This window comes from Scyliorhinus torazame, chromosome 18, assembly GCF_047496885.1.
Source record: "Scyliorhinus torazame isolate Kashiwa2021f chromosome 18, sScyTor2.1, whole genome shotgun sequence".
NCBI classification, from domain to species: Eukaryota; Metazoa; Chordata; class Chondrichthyes; order Carcharhiniformes; family Scyliorhinidae; genus Scyliorhinus; species Scyliorhinus torazame.
Window position 1 is genome coordinate 29,237,084 of NC_092724.1, and position 22,097 is coordinate 29,259,180.

At 44.8% G+C, this 22,097-nt stretch overlaps 1 protein-coding gene across 5 annotated transcripts in view; it reads left to right on the forward strand.

Moving 5' to 3' along the window:
• Positions 1-11,981: 11,981 nt before the first annotated feature.
• The window catches only part of LOC140395090 (phospholipid-transporting ATPase IC-like), a 131,589-nt gene continuing 121,473 nt past the window's right edge, over positions 11,982-22,097 (forward strand). For 4 of the 5 annotated variants that reach the window (XM_072482476.1, XM_072482479.1, XM_072482480.1 and 1 more), the window contains exons 1-2: positions 11,982-12,271; positions 13,993-14,127. The gene's annotated coding sequence lies outside the window, so the exon portion shown is untranslated. The remainder of the gene's footprint in view (positions 12,272-13,992; positions 14,128-22,097) is intronic. The other variant, XM_072482478.1, reaches the window with a different exon arrangement.

A 22,097-nucleotide genomic window follows, 5' to 3' on the forward strand; every position in this document is an offset into this window, starting at 1 on the left:
GTTCTCTAGGTGTGGGATTACAATTATGGACACGTGGGTTTTTAACACAAAACAATGTTTATTCCATGAACTCAATTTAACATCTTAAATAAACATTGTATCTCTTAACACCCCTTACTTCAAAGATAACTCAGAAAATTTTGCAACAGTAAATAATTCCTAAAAATGTTCCTTCAAACTTCCAAGAGACTTAACACCTTTAAACAGAATCACATCAGGTTAAATGCTTTACTATTATGAGTTTAAATCACCCAAATGATCCAGAGATAGTCTTTCATGTCAGAGATCCAGCTCACTGCAAACACAGATACTCCCCAAGCTCTTTTTCTCCAAACTGCAGCTCTCTGGAAACACACAGACACACACAAGCTCTTTTTCAAACTGCCAAAACTAAACTGCAAAATGGCTGACCTGGGGTGAAATTCTCCGGAAACGGCGCGATGTCCGCTGACTGGCGCCCAAAGCGGCGCCAGTCAGACGGGCATTGCGCCGCCCCAAAGGTGCGGAATGCTCCGCATCTTTGGGGGCCGAGCCCCAACATTGAGGGGCTAGGCCGACGCCGGAGGAATTTCCACCCCGCCAGCTGGCGGAAACGGCCTTTGTTGCCCCGCCAGCTGGCACGGAAATGACATCTCCGGGCGGCGCATGCGCGGGAGCGTCAGCGGCCGCTGACAGTTTCCCACGCATGCGCAGTGGAGGGAGTCTCTTCCACCTCCGCCATGGTGGAGACCGTGGCGGAGGTGGAAGGGAAAGAGTGCTCCCACGGCACAGGCCCGCCCGCGGATCGGTGGGCCCCGATCGCGGGCCAGGCCACCATGGGGGCACCCACCGGGGTCAGATCGCCCCGCGCCCCCCCCAGGACCCCGGAGCCCGCCCACGCCGCCTTGTCCCGCCGGTAAGGTAGGTGATTTAATTTACGCCGGCGGGACAGGCATTTTATCGGCGGGATTTCGGCCCATCCGGGCCGGAGAATCGAGCGGGGGGGCCCGCCAACCGGCGCGGCGCGATTCCCGCCCCCGCCAAATATCCGGTGCCGGAGACTTCGGCAACCGGCGGGGGCCGGATTCACGCCAGCCCCCGGCGATTCTACGACCCGGTGGGGGGTCGGAGAATGTGGCCCTTGACCTCAGCTGCACCCACTCTCTGACATCACTGTTTTCTTAAAGGTACATTGCTTAAATATCCATGTCTTAAAGGTACTCTCACATGACAGAATAGAGGGTCGCATATCCATATTTGCGAATGGCACATAAGCAACATTGTCAACAGTTTAGATGGAAGCATAACGTTACAAAGAGATATTGATAGATGTGCATAAAGCTATGATAAGTGGATTTCAATATAGGCAAGTGCAAGGCACAACAGAATTATCTGCTTTGGACATAAAAGAATGAAAACTAGAAATAGTGGAGGTGTAAAGAGACTTTTAGGGGGTTCATGTGCATAGGTCATTAAATGTCATGAATAAGCAAAAAGTTTAATCATAAGTGGGGTCAGGAATGATTCAGACTAGCAGGTACAATGCTACCTCACATTAACTTACCCCTCTTTGTACACATTACCACGTATTCTAACTGAGGGATGATTTAGACTCTACACATTGGCACACAGGAGAAATACCGCAAGCTGTTGCCAACCATTACAAAGGCAGTCTGTGAGAATCATCAGTTCCATTACTGTTTCCCCAGCTACACCCCTAATTCTCTGCTGCAGAAGGAACAAACACACCCTGAGGCTTTTATATCTGGAGGACTAGAATACAAAGGGTTAAAAGTCATGTAGTAGCTATACTCAGCCCTGGTTAGTACTGTGCTACACTTCAGGAAGGATATATTGATCTTTGGGTGAATACAACATAAATTGTCAAAAAATTACACCTGAAATCCAATGGTTAAATTACATGGAGAGATTTTAAAAACTAGGGGTTGTGTTACTGGTAATTTAAAAGATTAAGAGGTGATTTGATAGACGTTTTCAAGATAATAAGGGGAGCTGATATGATAGAGAGAAACTATTTTCTCTGACTGAGGAATCAAGGAGGCATAGGCTAAAAATGAGAGCAAAGTCTTTTCGGAATGAAGCTAAGAAACACTTCTGTACGAGGTGGTTAAAGTGTAAAACTCTCATCCACAGCAGTAATTGATGCTGGGTTAATGGTTAATTTTAAATTTGAAACTGATAGCTTTGTGTTAACCAAAGTATTAAGGGTTTTAGGGCAAAGGTAGGTTTATGGAGTTAGGTCACCAACCAGCCATGGCCTCACTAAATGGATGAAAAGACTTAAGGGGTTAAATGGCCTTCCCCTGCTGGTATGTCAGGATCTAGGCCAGAATGCACATTAGTCTGTACACAGAGGGGTAGGTTAATGTGCAATTGCATTGTACCTTCTTGTCATAAAATGTGAAATATAGCTATGTGCAAAGCAAGCTGAATTGAATGACTAATGGTGTGTTTCACCGGTTTATAGCCAAAATGACAACGTAGAGATAATGCAGCTACTGGCACCAAGATACCAGATATTCTGAAGAATTCCAGATGGAAAAATTATCTGAAAATGAATGATTTGAATAAATATCACTTATTTCCCCTGTTTATATCTTTTATCATATTGTTGTCCATTAATCCAGGACACCCTGTAGCTGTTCACTTTGATGTTTTAACTATACATTTTGGCTCAAATAATTGATTTTTTTTCTCTAAAATCATTGCAAATGTACTGCACCCTAATTTTAGAAGCAATACACATGGCGAAATATGGGGCAGCACGGTGGTACAGTGGTTAGCACTGCAGTCTCACGGTGCTGAGGTCCCAGGTTCGATCCCAGCTCTGGGTCACTGTCCGTGTGGAGTTTGCACATTCTCCCCATGTTTGCGTGTGTTTCGCCCCCACAACCCATCGATGTGCAAGGTAGGTGGATTGGCCACGCTAAATTGCCCCTTAATTGGAAAAAATGAATTGGGTACTCTAAATTAAAAAGAAATACTCATAGTGTAATATATTTCATGGCAGGTGAGGAGACATGCAAAATGGCCGTTTGCAACAGTACCTCACACTGAGGAGAAAGCCAATATCAAGCTGCCCACATTCTTCTCCTGCTGGGAGTAGTCCCTCCCAGTCAGTAACCATAGTAAACTCTGCACCTATTTCTTTCCGCAGCAAAACAACAAGGTTAAAAAATACCTTCATAAGCAGTGTTGTTCAATCACAAATTTGGCTCCAGAATGGATCAGAGTTTACAAATACTGGCACACAGGACAAATACCACAAACTGTTGGCAATTATCGCCAAGCCAATCTTGTGAGAATCATCATTACCGTTCACATTGCCCCAGCTACACCCATTGTTTTACTGCAGAAAGAACAAACAAAACCTAATGAATAAATAATGTGGTTTGATAATGTGCCTGGGCCTATTCATTGCTCTTTTGTAAATATTTTGTGCGGATAATGTGTGTTGCAGGTTAATTTCAGCAAGGATGAAGAGACACAAGCTTGCAATGTGCAATTATTAAGTGAAATGCGGTGGGCTGCTTTAGTTGAACGTGTGAATTATTCACAAATTGGCCACCTGCAGATAATTCAATTGCTTCTCTTTTCATATCTTTTTTCTCTCTATTCCCCTTTTAATCCTTTTCCTGTTGTATGTTTTTGTACTTTTTTGATGTATTCATGGGATGTGTGTGACTGTCACTGGAAAAAGCAGCGTTTATTACCCATCCCTGATTGTCCTTGAGATGGTGGTGGTGAGCTGCCTTCTTGAATGGCCATCGTCCATGTGATGTAGGTACTCCCAAGATGCTGCTAGGGAGTCAGTTCCAGGATTTTGTCCTTAATAAAGGATTAAGTCAGGATGGTGCGTGGCCTTGGCAAATGGTGATAGGCCCATGTGCCTGTTACTCTGCCCTTCTCAGTACTAGGGCTCCTGGATATAGGAAGCCTTGGTGAATAACTGCAGTACATCTGGTAGAGGGTACACATCGAGGCCATCGTATGCCAGTGGTGGACGGAGTGAATGTTTCAGGTGGCGGATGGGGTGCATTGTTCTGGATGGTGTTGAGCTTCCTGAGTGTTGTTAGAACTGCACTCATCCAAGGAATTGGGCAGTATTCCATCAACTTCTGACTAATATCTTGTAAATGGTGATAAGACTTGGGCAGTCACGAGGTGAGTCACTCACTGTTGAATACTCAGCTCCTGACCTGTCCTTTTATCCACAGTGGCTGATCTTTCTAGACTTCTGGTAAATCTTGATGTGGGGAATGTGGCAATATTTGTTCCAATGCAATATGGTTCGACTTTCTCTTAATAGAGAGATTGCTTGCGCACAAAATTGATGCTCCAGTGCATCTTTTGGATGAGGCATTAAACCAAGACTCACCTCCAGCTCAGATTAATGTGAAAGATTCCTTGATGCTATCTCAAAGAGCATCAGTGTTATGGCCGACATGTATCCCGTAATCAACATCACCAAAAATAGATTAATCGTTATCACATCACTGTTTGTGTGAGTTTGCCGTGCTCAAATTGGCCAACATGTTTCCTACATTACAATCATAAAAAAATATATTTAAAATACTTAATTTCCTACAAGGTGCTTTGGGAAACTCTGTGTCATGAAAACTCCTATACGGAGGCAAATCTTTATTTCTGGTCATTGCCGGGCACTTGTGTGGTTACCTCCCACTTATCAGACCAAGCCTGAATGTTGTCCAGGACTTTCTGCGAATGGGCACAATCTTTTTCATTATTTGAGAAGTTGTGAGTGGAAATGAACATTATACAATCATCACTTCTAACCTTCTGATGGTCATTGATAATTGTTGGTCCCAGGACACTGCCACGAGGAACTTTTGTCGTAACGTCCTGGTGGGGTGAGGTGATTGGTCTCGAACAACCACAATCATATTCTTTTCTTCAAGGTATGAGTCCAACCAGTGAAGAGCTTTCCCCCATTTCACATTGACATTGATTTTATCAGGGCTCTTTGATGCCACACTTGATCAAATGTTGTCAGTCACTCTCACTTCACCTCTGGAATTCAGAGTCTTTGACCATGCTTGAACCAAGGCTGTAAGGAGGTCTGGAACTAAGTGGTCATGTCAGAACACTAAGCACCGCTGAACAGGATACTGGTGAGTCAGTGCCATTTGTTCAACAATGCCATCCATCATTTTGCAGACAATTGAGAGGAGACTGAAAGGTCAATAATTGGCCGGATTGGACTTGTCCTCGTGAGCAAGACATACTTGGGAAATTCCCACATTGTCAGGTAGATGTGTTGTCGCTGTATCAGGACAACTTGGCGGGTGGCACAGTTAGTTCTGGAGCGCAAGTTTCAGTACTACCGCTGAAATTTTATCAGGGCCATAGCCTATGCAATATGCAGCGTACTTTGTATGGAGAATGGAAAACGTGAAAAAGTAATGACTGTGCCCATCCTTAACACAATGCATGCAAGAGAGAGCAATGTGTTACGGCAGTGATCCTTTAAGGGAATGAGGTGATGTCAGAATCCCTAATAACAAATATCAATAGGAACCTAATCTCATAATATACAACTGAAACATACTGTGGCCCCAATTTTATTGCAGAACGGGTTTCTTACAGCCCACAGGATGTGGATGAGCAATGGTGGGCCCTGGAGAGATTTTAACCCCGGGGCCCATTTCCATACTTGGACCCAACTCCCGCCTGAACCCGACAGAAATTGCTGCCTGGACGGCAAACAGAAGCAAAGGTTCAGGCAACAGTAGGGTGCAGCCATGACCTGCGGGAACTGTTGCTGACAGTGGGGTAACTGTTGAGGGAGAATGTACTGTAACATCACAAGCACTGTAACATTACATGCATAGTAACACCATACATACTGCGATCTACCGCCACCCTCACCCCCGCCCCCTACACATACTAACGCCACACCCACCTTATCCCTCTAACAGCATGTGTACTGTAACACCATAACATTCAATAAATAAAAGACTGCCATTTGATCTGTATGTTGTAGCCTGGCAATTCTTTACTCGTCCTTCTCACTTATCTTACTTCATAGTATACAAAACTGATCCCAAATAGTTGCTGGTATACTCAGAAGACATGAAAGAAAAAAATATATCTAATTCTGGCTACTTTATAAAATTATTTTTAAAAATATTAAATGCATGAAGGTTAATTTACACTGCCTGAAGTCAAGACTGGTCAAGACTCACACAAAAGGAATTTCTAGTCTTCAGAAAACCACAGCAACCCTGTTATCTCGAAAGAGGTGCTAATGTCTCCTGTGACTGCAGAACTCAAATTCCAAACAAATGCACAAAGCTCCCTTCTGAGGCAAAGCACTGTCCAGTGAAGACAATCTGTTTGTGAGGACAAAGGATGCTTAAAGCCTCTGGTAAGCATATTAATGAATGGAACATTAACCATTGCAAGAATCCATACCATGTATACACACCATTTATCCAAACCAGGTGGAAATGTGGGAGTATTGTCACATGACTTCCCACCACCGCCAAGCTGCTAGAACCTATAATATTGTCTTCTGAAGCTAAAAGAGGCGGTCTGTCATCTTCCATCAAACAAACTGCAATAGAACTGGGGCCTTGTCCAGGTTTAAATTGACTAGCCCTCATCTACACTATTTCTGATGATACCAGTACCAACTACAACTCTGACTCATCTTTATATGCTTTTCCCATTGTGGACATCAGCGCTACTGGAGAAATGGATTCACCCACATTAGCTTCAGACTGCTAACCTCTCTGGAGGAATACACCATTGGACTATTGATTCTGGACTCACATGAAACAATGGGTGTGATTTAACTAAATGGGACCAAAATCCCATAGTGAGTGCATTTAGCTGCATGTTTCCTGGCACTCGCAGCGCCGAGAAACACAAGGCTATAAAATGCGACTCGCATTTGATAAGGGACCTCACTGGGGAATGTGCTGCCAAGGCCGTGCAAAGTCCTGTTATGTACACTGAGGAGCTCTGCTTGCCTCAACACTTCAGTGTAATGAGAGATCGGGACACCATTTTTAAATGGCCCCTGAAACGACTCCTGACCAACCCCCCAAACCCCAACGCACTTAGTGTGGGTCCCCGGCCCTCTTGAGCAACCCCTCCAATGCCCACACAGGGCACCCCCTGCCCAATTGCACCTGTGCAAAAATGCCAGCTTGGCACTTTGGTATTGCCAACCTAGCAGTGCCCCTGCAGTGCCACCTAGGCATCTTGCCAGTGCCAGACTGGCACCCAGGTGGCATTGCCAGGATGCTAGGCCTGCACTGCCAGGGTGCTGAGATGGCATCAGCAGTGCCAGGGCGCCAACCTGTCCAAAGGGCGTGCAGCTGGGGGCCGCCGATCCCCTGGGAGACCCCCACAAATGTAATTTGGTCTGGCCCCCGTTTATGGAGACCAGAGCTGAATGGCGCTTCACTGAGGTCTTCGAGACGAAGGAGATCCCGGGAATGGGGTCTCCCGGCTTTTACCGGCCGTGCTGCGCAGTGGCGAGCTGCTGTTTGTGCTGAGAGTGGCCATTGGATCGCACCCAATGATTCTTACTTTGCCTGTCTTTCCCTTATCCCTCTTTTATTGTGTAAATGCACTGGGAACTATGTATTGTCATCCCCTGTCACATTTTGAATGTGTGTAAAATAAACTTACCCTCTGATTGTACCCTCTGAATTTGCTATGGGGTTACTAAGAGATGATTGCATCACTCCAAAACTGAGGGGTTGGGGAAAATACACCACCACTTATAAAGGGGGAAATCAAAACATACGTTTGTGTTTATGGATAGGTAGTGATGGGATAAATCAAGGCTGATTTAAATTAAACCACCTCCTCTCCATACCACTAGGCACAACTAAACATGTAATTAATCACAAGTTGTTAGGCCAACTAATAACAGGACATGCAAAAGGCTCTGCATAATGTGATCTTCCCCCACAGTTTTCCCTGACTGCATTGGTTCATGTGCTGTGGATGGTTGTTGATGAACCCACGTTATGATGATCATACCTTTGCTGTGCCACACTCTGTGGCAGTGTGTTAGGCAGCACAGTGGCACAATGGTTAGCACTGCTGCCTCATGGTGCCAGTGACCCGGGTTCAATTCCGGCCTCATGTGAAATTTGTACATTCTCCCAGTCTCTTCGTGGGTCTCCACCAGGTGCTCCAGTATCCTCCCACAGTCCACAAAAATGCAGGTTAGGTGATTGGCCATGCTAAATTGCCCCTTAGTGTCCAAAGGTTAGGTGGGGTTATGGGGATAAGGTGGGGGATTGGGCCTCGGTGGGTTGCTCTTTCAGAGGGTTGATGCAGACTTGATGGGCTGAATGACCTCCTTCTGCACTGTAGAGATTCTATGATTCCTATTACTTTGTTGTTTGACTGCCTGTCTGATGCAAATTAATTTGTGAACCAGGACCACTTGTAGCCACATCCATCTCTCATGCGTTGTATTCAGCCACCTCTTTTTCTTGTTCCTATTTGGTGTCCATAATTCTCTATGAAGTGCGACAGAATGTTTCACTGTGTCGAAGTTACGATGTTAGTTTTGTTGAGCTGTTTTTGAATAGTGCCAAAACCAAATCATCCTGTACCAGAAAAGGAGACATGGGCAGGATTTTCCATCCCGCCGCACCAATTCTCCGGTGAGACATGGCCATGCCAGCGGTGGGATTCGCCATCTTGCCAGCCGGCCAATGGGGTTTCCCGTTGTGGGCAGCCCCAGGCCGTCGGGAAATCCCCTGGCGTGCATGCGCTGCCGTCACAACGGAGAATCTCGACAGTGGAGAATCCAGCCCATGGGCTCGATTCTCCGCACCCCGACGCCGAAATCGCAGCTGGTGCCGGGTCGGAGAATCCATTTCCTTGCATGGAATCGGGACCGGCGTCGGTTCCCCGATTCTGCGGGCCACGAAATGCGCTGCCCAGCACCTACCTGGGGCCATTGGTGGAGGCCTGCTCTGCCATTTTCCGCCCCTGACCATCTGAAGTCCCGACGGCGTGGATCTAATGTGGTCCTGCAGGTCGCGATACTAGCGTGGCGGCTGCGGACTCAGTCCGCGGCCGCCCTCGTTAGGGGCGGGCTGATAGGAGGGCAGGGAGGGCCTTATACACTGCCGGGCAATGTTTGGGCAGGCGGTCAGGGTCGGGTGCGTGGCCGATCGGGGGATCTATTTTCAGTGCCAGCTCCGGGGTCCGAGTCCGCCATGGAGTAAGGTGTGCGTACTGGAGGCCGCTGCCGTGCGCATGTGTGGCCTCTGACCCGGATGTGCGGGGGCCCATATCTGCAGCAAAAGATGCTAGATTTATGCCGGGTCCCTGCTAGCCCCCTGCAGGGATAGGAATATGTGGCCCCTTCGCACCAGTTTTTCGGGCGTGAAAGTCCACAGTTGTGACGCCGGCGTGGGGACATTGTCCCAATCACAGAGAATCCAGCCCATTGTATTCTATGGATTTGATGCAGTAAGGGTTAAAAGCCTGAGTTAGTGTGTGTTTGACTGCTGCAGTAGTGTTTTAAAAATCCTGGTTTCAAGACAGCCAGGCCTTTTGGGAGCTAGAAGTGCAATTAAAGCATCATAAAAGTTTGGTCATACAGATTTTTGTTTATATTAAGAGGGTTCCCAGGGAATAGTTAATTAGAACCATTGTGTTCAGTTTCGTATGATGATGTAGTTAATGGGAGGAACCAAGCATTGAAGCAATCAGGTGTTGAGGTTCAGTTTTAGTTTTGTGGCTAGAAGGCAAGCTGCGCAGGGTTTCTGAAGAAAGACAGATCAAGATTCTGCATTATCTGGTTAGCAGACAAGAAGCAAAAAGTTGGAATAAATGGGTCTTTTTCTGATTGGTAGGCAGTGACTAGTAGGGTGTGGCAGTGATCTGTGCTAGGACCCCAACTGTTCACTTTATATATTAATGATTTGGCGAGGGAATTAAATGAATTATCTCCAAATTTGCAGATGATGCAAAGTAGGGTGGGAGGGTGAGCTGTGAGGAGGATGCAGAGATGCTTCAGCGGGATTTGGACAGGCTGAGTGAGTGGGCACATGCATGGCTGATGCACCATGTGAGATTATCCACTTCAGTAGCAAAAATAATAAGGCAAATTATTATTTGAATCAATGTAAATTGAGACAGCTGGGTACTCAGTGAGACATTGGTGTCCTCGGGCATCAGTCCCTGAAAGTAAGGATGCTGATACAGCAGGCAGTAAAGAAAACAAATGCTAACTCGGCCTTCATTGCGAGAGGATTTGAGTACAGGAATAAGGATGTTTTACTGCAGTTGTATAGGGAATTGGTGAGGCCACACCTGGAGCATTGTGTGCAGTTTTATTGTCCTTATCTGAAGAAGGATGTTCTTGATATGGAGGGAGTGCAGCAAAGGTTTACCAGGCTGATTCCTGGAATGGTAAGACTGTCATACGAGGAGACACTAAATTGGTTAGGGTTATATTCATTGGTGTTTAGAAGAGTGAGAGGGGATCTCATGGAAACTTATAAAATTCTAACAAGATCAGACAGGGTAGATTCAGAAAGAATGTTCCCAATGGTGGGGGAGTCCAAAAATAGGAGTCATAGTTTGACGATAAGGACTGAGGTGAGGAGAAATTTCTTCACCCAGAGCACGTAGCACAGTGGTTAGCACTGTTGCTTCACAGCACCAGTGACCTGAGTTTGATTCTTGGCTTGGGTCACTATCTGTGCGGAGTCCCTGTGTCTGCATGAGTTTCCTCCAGGTGCTCCGGTTTCCTCCTACAAGTCCTGAAAGACGTGCTTGTTAGGTGAATTGGACATTCTGAATTATCCCTCAATTTACCCGAATAGGCGCCAGAGTGTGGTGTCCAGGGGATTTTCACAGTAACTTAATTGCAGTGTTAACGTAAGTCTACTTGTGGCACTAATAAAGATTATTATTATGGTGAATCTGTGGAATTCACTATCACAGAAAGTAGTTGAGGCCAAAACGTTGTGTAAGTTCAAGAAGGAGTTAGATATAGCTCTTGGAGCTAAAGGCATATGGGGGGAAGGTGGGATCAGGGTATTGAACGTTATGATCAGCCATGATCATAATGAATGGCAGAGCAGGCTCGAAGGGCTGAATGGCCTCCTCCTGTTTCTATTATCTATATATGTTTCTATGTATGCTTTTATTATTCTGACAGGGTGCAGGTCTTTTTCTTTAAGCAGTTTCAAAAGATCTCTCTTTCTCAAAGCGGAGTATTCAAGACATCTTTGAACAGCAAGCATTCCTGAGTGCTAACTGTATTTAAATGTGGATTGGGATCTGAGATAGTTCTGTTGTTTGAGTGGAAGTAAAGATAGCAGTTAAGGGTTAGTGTGTCACTCTATTGATTAGCATTGTTTAAGGGGTAAATATAAGCTACCTCCTTGTGTGATGTTAAAGATATTTTGATACTGTGATCGTAATAAAGTTTGTTTTAATATACCACATCCCTTTTTTGTGTGAAATTACTCCTGGAGCGAGGTATCCTTTCCTCACAGTCTTACATAATTAAAATAAAATATTGAGGCTTCTGTCCAATATCCTCGTCACTGTTGGAGTCTGGTCCGGGATCGTAATGATATTAAACATTAATAACATTAATATCGTCAGCAATGATTTCGGTCACAGCTTCCACATATTGACACATGTATCCAGGTCATCATTTTGGTAGTTATCTTAATTATTGACATCTGCCTTCTTATATATCTTATATTCATTCAGCGCCTTACAGTCCTGTTTAAGCTTTTCACAGATTGAAATGCTTTGCGATATTCTGTAAATCCAGGATGGGGTTTGCTCAAATAGAAAGTCCTTTCCCAATTCTGGAAGTTCCCCCCTTTCTGATGTCAGCTGAGGCGCCCAGGCGGCGCAACCGGGTATCAAGTCAAACTTCAGGACGTCCCAAGACCATCTCAGCCAATCCCTGTATTTGCTATGTGCCTCCGAGACGATGCGAGGGCGTCATGTGATGCAATTTCCTCTCTGCAAACGATATTAAATATTCGCTGGAGTAGAATTGTACTTACGACCAAATGGATCCCTTATATCTCCACTCGCTCTGGCTTCAGGCTGTAAGATTGCGGAGAGAGGTGTTGTTAAACTTCTAGAATCTCCCCCGCTGCAGCCCGATTGATCCGATATGTAAAACAAGTTGCTTCAATCTTTCGGCAAAACCGCCCGAGCCGCACATGGTGCAGAGATTGACACAGGGGAGAACTCACTGCAAAGCAAATGCGTGGGAACACAGCTTGTCTGTCAGGTCAGTCTGTTTATATACTTCAGCTGTACGGTGTGAAACTGAAAACTGTAAACTTCAAGCTTTGCTCCGAAAGAGCTTTTTTAGAGAAGTCAGTGGGAAGGTGCCAGTGAACACCATTCACCCAGCAGCAGAACTGATCTGCACCTCGTTTCAACAAGGTGAATTGGACATTCCGAATTCTCCCTGTGTACCTGAACAGGCGCCGGAATGTGGCGAGGAGGGGATTTTCACAGTGAGCCCTGCTTGTGACAATAATAAAGATTATTATTATCCCGCTCATCGAAAAATCAAAGAGCCTGTTTGTCGGTGATCGCAGTGGCTATAGTGGAGCCATTCATCTCTGAGAGTTCAATGTGACCCAGAATGGGTTAAATCGTCTCTGTATTCTGGCAACTCACGATTATGCAGCTTTTTAAAAAAGATTGCGCAACAAGTTACAAAAATAACCTGCTGAAAATTGGCTTGTTTCGAAAGACAAAAGACATTTTAGTTCAGAAGCAGGATATTAAACAGTGAACCCTTTCTGTCTCTCCGTGTTTGACAAAATAGACGATTGTTCATGTGTAATGGGATCCCGAATGGCTCGGAACCTGAGAAAGGTTACCAATACATGGTTGAGACCCAACCATCACATTCAGTAACAAGATCAACAGGAGAGTAATATAATTTGAATAAAATTAGTTATTTACATTTTCGGGATTTTTTTTGCTAGAAGTTCATCTTTCCCTTCCATTTCCTCAGACCTAATAGAGAAATAGAATTTATATTATGATCTGGCCCATGGGAATAAAGTAGAACTTTTGAAAAATTAAACTGCGATCAACTGCACATTCTCGGTTTAGACTGAAAGAATCTTACTACAAGTAGGCTGGTGTGTTTTTCTTCCATCAAGTTTACTTTGAGGTCTGGTGGTTTAATGGTGTAGCGAGGGTATATTTTCTTTTAGTTTCATTTTGAGTGCCCAATTATTTTTTTCCAATCAAGGGGTAATTTAGTGTTACCAATCCACCTAACCTGCACATCGTTTGGGTTGTGGGGGCGAAACCCACACAGACACAGGGACAATGTGCAAACTCCACATGGACAGTGATCCAGGGCTGGGATTCGAACCCGGGCCCTCAGCGCCGCAGTCCCAGTGCTAACCACTGTGCCACAGTGCTGCCCTGTGAATACTAACATTTCTGGTTTCCTTTGAAAGGCAGAATCCAAACATGTGTAACAGACAATACAGTGCAGAGGACTTTTCAGAGGAAGTTGGCATTTCTTGCAGGCAGACAATGTTGCATGGCTGGCAAAACGGTATTGAAGTTATCAGACATGTCTCAGAGCCTGAGACTGGCTTGGAAAGGCTGGGTATAGTTGCAGAATTTTATGGGTTATAGATTGCTGAACCTAAATTTATCGCCAGCCATGGCATGTTATCTTTCAATTGCAGCACCAGCAACACTTCATTCTGTATGTGGTACTGGATTCTTTTCTGGTTTAATCATGCTGTCAAATTGAAACCTTGCTTACATCTGTTGAACTTATCAATGCAAATATTCAGTGGTATTAAAATATAAGCATGTATTTCATGGAGCATAATCCATGACCTTCGCACCTCAGGCATGAAGGTCAACGGATGCCATTTTTGTGTTTCTGCAAGAAGTTTTGTTGATGATTATCTTTTATCTGTTTATTTGTGGTTTGAAATGAGTCGGCAATCATTTTTTCCTAAACAGATTGATCACGTGGCACTGTTCTTAATAGGCTTAAGGCCAAGGATTACTCCTATTTAAAGTGACGGACTCACTGCGGCGCAAAGGAGAGATAAGGTCGGAGATTCCCAGGCAAGGAGAGGAAGAAGGAAATAAGAGGTAGTTTTACTCAATATTTTCTCCCCTTGTTTCTGTTTTCGCCTCAGCTTCTTTTGCCACTTCTGAATTTGTTGGCATTTTTTATTGCCTTTTGATTTTGACATGGTCGATAGGGGAGAAAATGTTTCCATTGCCAGGAGAGGTGATAATAGGTGGACACAGTTTAAAGATCATTAGAAATAAGCTGGGGCAGGGGTGATGGGTAGGATTCTTTATATGGAGTGAGCTGTTGTCATCTGAAGAGTATGAATGGAAAGGGCAGCAGATTCAATAGTGACTTCCAAAAGGGTATTGTATGTATACTTAATAAAGAAAAAAAAATGCATGGCTATGGAGAAAAAGCTCAGAAAATAGGCCGAATGGATTGATCTTTCAAAACGTCAACATTGACACAATTGACTGAGTAACTTTCGTAACTTTCTTCTGTGGTGTAATGTTTTATGATTCCATTGTATTTGAGTGATTTTTCTTGGTATTGCAATGATCATGCTAAAATTGATCTGGATAGGGAAGGTGAAACATTTTGCTTTGTCTTTTTTTTCAATTTGGAGTACCCAATTCACTTTTCCAATTAAGGGGCAATTTAGCGTGGCCAATCCACTACCCTGCACACCTTTGGGTTGTGGGGGCGAAACCCATGCAAACAGGGGGAGAATGTGCATACTCATCACGGACAGTGACCTAGGGCTGGGATTGAACCTGGGATCTCGGCGCCGTGAGCAGCAGTGCATATTTTGCTTTGTCATTAAGGATAATTAATATACACAGGAAGAGTTGGACTGCTGGGGAAAACGATGGTAAATTGGTCTTGCACCCTCATTTTTGTTTGTAGTCTAAAATGGATGTAAGGAGAGCAGGAAAAGAGAAGGTAAATAAACCTCTGTTAATAACTGTAAACTTCTTACCAAGATTCTTATTAACAATCTCGTAAATGTTTGCTTGGTAGGAGGGAGATTTCATGGAAATCATGGAATCCCGAAAGTGTAGAAGGAAGCATTTGGCCCATTGAGTCTGCACCGACCCTCTGAAAGAGCTCCTACCTAGTCCACACCTCTGCCCTATCCCCGCAACCCCACCTAACCTTTGGACACTAAGGGGCAATTTAACCTGGCCAATCCACCTAACCACATCTTTGGACTGTGGGAGGAAATCAGAGCACCCGAAGGAAACTCACGCAGACACATGGAGAAGGTGTAAACTTCACACAGACAGTCACCCAAGGTCAGAATCGAACCCCTGTCCTTGGTGCTGTGAGCCAGCATCGCTAACCACTGAAAAAAACGGTGTCCTGAACTCCCTTATCGAATGGGAAAGAAGGGCAGTTTTTCGATGCAATGGCATAATATCACCAGAAGTGAATTGTAGAGAACATTTTTCAGTCACGCAGAAAAGCTGCATCAGCCATTCTTGAGCATATTAAAATTACTGACCCATCAGTGCCACTGAGGCAGCTGCAGAAGCAGCACTCCCAGAAATTCAGTTTTCCTCACAGCTCATTGACTGTATCTATGCAGCAGCTTGTGCAACCAACAACAATTAATTCAGTGGGCACGGCTATGATTTTTATAATATGTAAATCATATACTGTTACAATTCCAGATGATGTTATATCTGGACGGGAAGATTGCAGAATGGAACCCTGGCTCAAAAGACTGTAACCGTTGCTTTTTGTTTTGTAAAACATGGAGGAAAAGAGTCACAGTACCGCTAATAAGTTTTAGCAACAAGAACATTTTTTTATTAAACATGAAAAAATTGGATTGTGTTACAATACTCATTTACTTTCCTTTTAACTTAACAATACACACAGGTTTTAGGATTAACATAAATGGATTACAAAATACATCTTAATCTACAGTGGACTCATTAACACAAAGTTCATTTGAAGCACACAAGATGACTGTGGTCAAATACACGCACTCCGCTCCGAACCCAAGTTATTGCCTATGGATCTCTCCTCAGAATCCCCCCAGATGATTGTCACAAGAGAGTTTCAAAACTCCACTCAAAAAAACACACTTTAAAATCTTCTTTCGTAAGAATAATGCTTTTGATTCGGGGTTTGTATTCCAAAATCCAGTCCAGGTTGTTCAAATGACAACTTTAATACCAAGCTTCCACTCCACTTTTAATAGTGAATACAGTCCAGGGTTTTACACCAACCCCTTTTCGGATTTCTTCGTTTTGACTGCTGTGCAAACTGGTCACAATTGCGTTCACTCTCAATTTCCAGATTGTATTAACATGACATCAAACCTCCTATCTACCTCGGAAGTCTGCTCTCCCACTTTAAATCTAGTAAGAGGTCTTACACACCAGGTTAAAGTCCAACAGGTTTGTTTCAAATCACTAGCTTTCGGAGCACTGTTCCTTCCTCAGGTGAATGAAGAGTGCTCCGAAAGCTAGTGATTTGAAACAAACCTGTTGGACTTTAACCTGGTGTTGTAAGACCTCCAACGCCAGCATCGCCACATCATGACTTTAAATCTAGTTACAGCAATTGTCTTTGTAACTCAGAACACTTTGTTTCCTCTTCCTTGAAATCTTCTGAATAATACCTTCGCCTCTGTTCACTTAACTTCAGACGTCTTAAACATTCTTTCTGTCCCAGTTCCCTGGTTATCTGGACTATAACTTGTATTTTTGGAAGCTTGCATCTTTGCAGCTCCGTTCCTGTCCAGCGTTTACTGGCAGAGTGAGAGATGTTCCTTCCCTAAGGTCCTGTCTCCAACTGCCAACAAATTAAGCTAAAACTAAAACTTAAAAGCTTCTCTACCTTAAAAGGTCTTAGTTGCTAAGCAGCACCCACATGCTTATGCCTTTTATTTATTCTTCACAGCGTAGCCCTCCCTCAGCACAATAGAAACCAGTTGGAATTTAACCAACCCCACATATACAAACACTTTTGTCCAGCATGAATCTAACTATAGGTTTTACATTTGCAGGCACAGAAACTTTAATTAAATACACTTAAAACGATATCTTATTTATAATGTTTACCAGTACAAATATCAATCCCTTAAAACTACATTTGTTTTCCTATAAATTACAAACCCTACCAGAGAACTGTGCAAAGCAATGCCATGCATGTGGGCAGCATGGTAACACAGTGGTTAGCACTGTTGCTTCACAATGCCAGATCCCAGGTTCGATTCCTGGCTTGGGACACTGTCTGTGCGGAGTCTGCACGTTCTCCCCATGTCTGCGTGGGTTTCCTCCGTGTGTTCCGGTTTCCTCCCACAAGCCTAAGTTGCTGGCTCATTCAGAGCTGGTGGGGCTCATTCAGAGTTTGCCCCACCAGCGTGACATTGTGGGACCTGCCTCCTCCCAATTTTCTTTGCGAAGAATTTAAAACTACAGGGGGAAACCCAGCAATGCTGCCGACGGACTACCCTATGCCTTTCCCGCCCGGGATGGCATTTTGCCAAAAACAAATCACAAAATTCTACCTGTTGTCTTTCGAACAAGATAGAAAATCATGATCGCTCAGCTTGACGTAAAAGATCCCTGGGCACTATTTTGAAGAAGCACAGGAGGTTTTCGTGGTATTCTGGTCAATTTTTATCCCTCAATGGGCGGCACAGTGGTTAGCACTGCTGCCTCACAGCATCAGGGACTTGGGTTCAATTCTGACTTTAGGTGACTGTCTGTGTAGAGTTTGCAGGTTCCCCTGTGCCTGCGTGGGTTTCCTCCGGGTGCTCCGCATTCCTCCCACAGTCCAAGTTGGTTAGATGGACTGGCCATGTTGAAAAAAATCCCACTTAGTGTCCAGGGATGTGCAGGTTAGGTGAGGTTACGGGGATTGGGCGGGGCAGTGGGCCTAGGTAGGGTGCTCTTTCAGAGAGTCGGTGCAGACTTGATGGGCCGAATGGCCTCTTTCTGCAATAGTCTTAGTTCAGGATTCTCTTAAGGTTAATGTGCAGGTTCAGTTAACAGTTAGGAAGGCAAATGCAATGGTAGTATTCATTTTGAGAGAGCTAGAATACAAGAGCAGGCATGTACTCCTGAGGCTGTATAAACCCATTTGGAATATTGTGAGCAATTTTGGGCCCCGTATCTAAGGAAGGATATGCTGGGTTTGGAGGGGTCCCAGAGGAGGTTCACAAGAATGATCCTGGGAATGAAGGGCTTGTCAGTGGTTGAGGACTCTGGGTCTGTACTCAATCGAGTTTAGAAGGATGAGGAGGCGGATTTCATTGAAACCTACAGAATACTGAGAGGCCTAGATAGATTATCATAGAATTTACAGTGCAGAAGGAGGTCATACGGCCCATCGAGTCTGCACCGGCTCTTGGAAAGAGCACCCTACCCAAGGTCAACACCTCCACCCTATCCCAGTAACCCCACCTAACACTAAGGGCAATTTTTGGACACTAAGAGCAATTTATCATGGACAATCCACCTAACCTGCACATCTTTGGACTGTGGGAGGAAACCGGATCACCCGGAGGAAACCCACGCACACACGGGGAGGATGTGCAGACTCCGCACAGACAGTGACCCAAGCCGGAATCGAACCTGGGACCCTGGAGCTGTGAAGCAATTGTGCTATCCACAATGCTACCGTGCTGCCCTAAAGTGCCTTTAGTGGACATATAAAAGGTGCTTCCACTAGTAGGAGAGAATAGAATCTGAGGACACAGCCTCAGACTGAAGGGAAAAACTGAGATAAGGAGGAATATCTTCAGCCAGAGGGTGGTGAATCTGTGGAACTCTTTGCTGCAGAAGACTGCGGAAGCCAAGTCACTGAGTGTGTTTAAGACAGAGAAAGATAAGTTCTTGATTAATAAGGGGATCAGGGATTATGGGGAGAAGGCAGGAGACGGGATGGGAAACTTATCAGCCATGATTGAATGGTGGAGCAGACTCGATGGGTTGAATGGTCTTACTCTGCTCATATATCTAACGGCCTTATGATTTTATGAATGAACTCCAAAAACAAATTATCTTGTTTGTTGGAGCTTTTTGTGCTCAAATTGCTGTTGGATTTCGTACATTACAAAAGTGATCACGCTTAAAAAAATACTACAAAGTACAGTGACTCTTGAAAACACACCTTACCTAGACACACTCCTTGCCCTATCCCTGTAACCCCATAACCCCCCCTAATTATTGGACACTATGGGACAATTTAGCATGGTCAATCCTCTAAACCTGTACAGCTTTGGACTGTGGGAGTAAAATCTTGAAGCCATAAAAGATGCTATATAAATGCAATCCTTCCTTCTTCCCTCCTTTCCTTCCTCTATTTCTTCTTGCATTAGACCCGTTCTTTCTCTTCCCCTCCTTTTCTCCCTCCCTTCTGTTTTGTAGTCAATAAAATTCAAAAATACGTAAGAGCTTTCTGCTGTAATGATCAAAATATAGCCAAAGATTTCGGCTAAATCAACTCAATGAATAAGTCTACCCAATATTAAAACAGAAAGGCCAGGTGGAGTGAGACACACCTAATAACTCAATTTTCTTCGGACCTCGAGCATTTGAACAAATCCACCACACCAGCAATGATATACTTGGTTGCTCATTTCTGAATTGCAACTCTAATTGATTCATTTTGTTTTGAAGGTGTTTGCTGTTTAACTTAGTAATCGTGCACTACAAACCTGAATTTGGGGGGCGGGGGGGAATATACCTCGTAATCAAGAGGCGCATCGGTACCCATTTTCAACTTCAATTTAGAGTTCAGGCACTCCCATGCACAATAGAGTAACATATATCACAGACAATGGACACAACTGTATTAAAAATAATTAAACCAGCTTTGTTAAACAACAGATAATCTCTTATTATAAATCTGAGATCCATAAAGCAATTTCTGGAGGTTGCCAATGAAGAGATGAGTCAGGTTAAAAAAAAAAAGTGCTTGCCGGAAATGGTTTGCTGATATATGGGCTGCATGGTGTCACAGTGATTAGCACTGCTGCCTCACAGCGCCAGGGACCAGGGCTCAATTTCAACCCAGGTGACTGTGTGGAGTTTACACATTGTTCCCTTGTCTGACTGGGCTTCCTCCAGGTACTCTGGTTTCCTCCCACAGTCCAAAGCTGTACAGGTTTGGAGGATTGGCCATGCTAAATTGTCCCATAGTGTCCAATGGTTAGGTGGGGTTAAGGAGTTACAGTGATAGGGCAGGGAGTGTGTCTAGGGAAGGTGTGTTTTCAGAAGGTTGGTGTAGACTCGAAGGATCGAATGGCCTCCTGCACTGTAGGAATTCTATGGTTCTATGATTCTATATTTCACATAGCTCTTAAGCTGCAGGCAAACATGACACATTAGTGGCTCAATTGTACACAACGGGCACGATCTAACTGAAAGGTTTCTAAGTGTCATTTGCAGCGGGTTTTGCAGGGAGATTCTCACTGGCTTTGTCGGAGAATTCCCCACTGTTAACTATTGACACATAGTCACTTTATGGGCCCCGGAGAATTTTTCTCCAGTTCAGCTCACACTGAGGGTGCAATTTATCCAAATGGGAATGTGTTGCTAACTTTTGGTTGGTTCAATTGGCTCTGTTTTATAACCTTTGTTCTAGAGTCGCCAGGTATCTTTATGATACCGCCACGAGGTTCAAGTTCAAGTAATGATCAATAACTCAACACACCAATTAGTAAGATTCAAATCAATACACATTTATTATACACAGTAAATCGCTACTCATGCATAAACTCTACTTTCTAGGCTATTTCTATAACTAACAGGCCTATACTTAGCTTCGGTCTGGCCCACCAGGTCAGGGGAACAAATGGCCTTTCGTTCGGGTTCTGAAGCTGCGGGATGCAAAAGCTGGTACGGACTGGTAGCTAGGAGCGCCTATCTCGTAGCGAGCGTTGACTTGAGACTTACTTCTTTGGAGGCCGCTGGACAGGTCACTGTCAAGGGTTGCTTCGCATTGCTGAGTGACCCTGTCAAGAAGGATGATTTGAACTTGGGGGCTTTGCTTTATAGTCCCCAGGGGCTTCCCGCCCTTCGGGGCGGACCCCGTAACTGGTTTCAAGTGATTGGACTTCGTTCCAATCGCTTGGTTCGATTTCTTCAATACTGGAGCTGTTCTCTGATCGTTGGGCATTCTTTAAGTGTCCGTTAACCTCTTTTGTGTTGGCTCCTGCTGGCGCCAAGGAGTCTGGCTTGGCCTTGTTTGCCTTAAAATGTTTTGATTGTTCCCAGGGATCGCTTATTACTATGTAGGTGGCTGCTACATTACTATGCAGATGGCTGCTTGTATCGATGCTGTCTGGGTTTTTGTAGAGTCTAATACACAGTAAACTTGCATCTGCTAGTTTTTGCCTGTGTTGGCTGAATTTCCCTTCAGCCTTTGCGGTTCTCCATTTTAAGTCGGGAAGTGGCCAACTCAGGTGGTTACAAATGATGTCCCACAGCAAGCGCGTTTAGCCTCATGTATCTAACGTGACTCCAGTTAGATAGGGGGCTTCAGCGGGAACATGTGGCTGATGATACAGGTAGTCCTGTTTCCTGCACTTGAGGAGCTCCTCTGTGCAGGGAGAGATCGAGACGACCCTGATGCAACCCCCGGAGCCCCAACTCACTGTTGCGGGGTCCCTGGCCTCCCCTTACCACTCCACACCCATGCAGGGCACCCCTTGCCTGATCACCACTGTGCAAAAAGTGGCACCCTGGCAGTGCCCTTGCCAGTTGGCAGTACCACCTGAGTATATTGGCAGTACCATGCTAGCACCCATGCAGCACTACCAGCATGACATGCCAGGGTACCAGTGTCAGGGTGCCCAGGTATCACCAGCAGTGCCAGGGTGCCACTATGTACAGAGGGCGTGCACCTGGGGGCATCCAATCCCCTGAGAGACCCCTACCAGTGCCATTCCATCTAGTCCCCATTTGTGGATACCAGCACTGAATGGCGCTTGCCTGAAGTCTCCAAGGTGAAGGGGCTAGATCCCAATGCGTTGGTTACCTCAGGGAATTGCATATTAAAGTGAGACTAGCTGTCTCACTCT